The sequence below is a fragment of the Convolutriloba macropyga genome, chromosome 2, assembly GCF_964194025.1.
Source record: "Convolutriloba macropyga chromosome 2, txConMacr16.3, whole genome shotgun sequence".
In the NCBI taxonomy this organism is placed as follows: Eukaryota; Metazoa; Xenacoelomorpha; order Acoela; family Convolutidae; genus Convolutriloba; species Convolutriloba macropyga.
The window spans coordinates 38,934,582-38,936,894 of NC_134469.1; positions in this window are offsets into that span (position 1 = coordinate 38,934,582).

Genomic DNA, 2,313 nt, shown 5'->3' on the forward strand with positions numbered 1-2,313 from the left:
TGTCCAAAATCCTTTTTTGTCTCCGCATTTCCGTAGTAACCATCTGCAGGACTTAAAAGATTTTCCTTTGCACTTAAAGATTGATGAACTCAGAAAATGACAAAAAGTTTTCGGACAAATTGAAAACAATAGCAAAATTCATATAAATTGGGCTCACTTTCGCTATATTTTAGTTTTCAGAAATATTTCCGTGTCTTCAGAAACAACCCAATAATCCAAATGCAAGCCTAAAAATGTTGCACTGACTCAAAAAAAATCAAAAAAATTGGAATTAGATAACCTTTTTTGTGTAAATTGCAAATTTTATACAAAAAAGGCGACAATTCCTGATAACAGGTTTAAAAACATTCGATTTTTCCTATTAATTATGCAGTAACCTATGTTTGAACCTATAACACTTTCTGAACTCTGGGTCTGGAAAAATCTAAAAATTGACAAAATTGTTCTAAAATAGGAAGAATATTGCAATAAAATATGATCTTTTTGCGTGTTTTTAATTATATTTCGCAAAAGACCTTGATCAGCTTTGACGGTGTCATTTTAAGAGTTATCAGACAAACCACTCATAATTGACAAGTAAATGTAGAAAATTGTACCATTTCGGACACAAAAGCTTCTAAAAATGACCAGTTTATGTATATTTAAGGCCTTCCCAGCAAGTGCACCTCACTAATGTTAGCTGAGCGTTGCCTGTTCATCCCGTTTCGAAAGCTCAAAATCATGGAAAAAAAGTGTGTGGAAAAATCTTACGAAAAACATAGCCGTTGAAAAATTGAAAACGGCTCGAAGTGCCGTGCATTATAATTTTTAACCTTAACTTATCAAAAACAGAACATCAAAATAGACACGAAAAAAAACAAAAATGTAGCCAAAAAAACACATTAAAAAAGTGTGAAAAAAAAGTGAAAAATGTAAACTTAATTTTACTTCAGGGGCGGAGGGCTGGGAAGGGGAGTAGGTGGGGCAGGGGGTAAGGGGGGAGAGGTGTAGTGGTAAAGGGGGTAGGTGGGGATAGGGGTAGGTGGGGAAGGGCGGTAGGTGGGTGGGGGGAGTTGAGTGGTTCGGGGAGGAGCTACGCCATGTTAGGTGGAGGGGTAGGAAGGTGGGGTAGATAGGTAAGGAGAGGTAGGTGGGGAGGCGGAAAATTTATTTGGGGGACTGTAATGTATATAAGTAGGGGTGACTTACATATGATCAAAAACTCAAAAAATGACAGAACAATTCAAAAAACATGATAAGAAATATCAAGTTTCGTTGAAAAATTTGTCATAAGAAAACTTTGAAACTGAGAAGATGCTGTAATCTAATAAATAAACCCCAGAGGAGACTCCAAAACGTAAAACATTGTTTCAAAAATTGAACAGAATTGAAGGCTTTTCCAAAAAAAGTTCTAATGATCGTAATTTTGAAATGTTGGAAACAATTTCATTCTTACAAGAAACCATGCATTAAACTATTTCAAAACACTAGAAGAGGCTTCCTCATGTTGCGTATTTCTTTTTGCAGTAGCAGAAGAAATAGCTCATAAAATTGCCACATATAATAAATTCATCTTACATAAGCCCTTTATCAAACTTTATCAAATTTTATTTAAATGTTGCTAAACTTCACTAAGTTAATATCTTCATAAACATTTCATTGTCTTACACAGTAATCTAAATATAAACCTAAAAAGTTTCATTGGCCCAAAAGGTTTGATATACTTGGAGTGATGATAACAATTTTCAGAAAAATTACAAGAAGTTGAAAAATATACAAAAAAATTGCAAAAACCCGTGATATTAGAAGATTAAGAAACATTCGATTTTCCCTAGCAACTATGCAGTAACTTTTTATTAAACTCTAGATGAGGCTTCTTGAATTCTGGGGCTGGAAAAACTCAAAAATGACAAATTGTTTAGCGTGTTCATGTTTGCAGTACCAGAACAGCTCCCAAAATGTTCATAAACGGTTGTTCTGTCTTGCAAAAGACCTCCCTCTATCAGCTCTAACCGGTGTCATTTTAGGACTTAAACAAAAGACTCATGAAGAAAAAATTGAAAAATTGCATATTTGGACTCAAAAACTCAAAATGCCCATTAAACCATAGTTTAATGCCCTCCCAGTAGCTGCACCACTCAAATGCTTGCTGCGCGTACTTGTTCATCCCGTTTCAAAAGTTCACATGTATCAAAAAAGGTGTGAGAGAATCTTACAAAAATATAGCTGGTAGAATACCGGAAAATACTCGAAATGCCTTGCATTATAATCAGTAACCTTAACTTAGCGAAAACAAAACTTCAAATTAGACACAAGAAAAAAAATAGTCAAAAA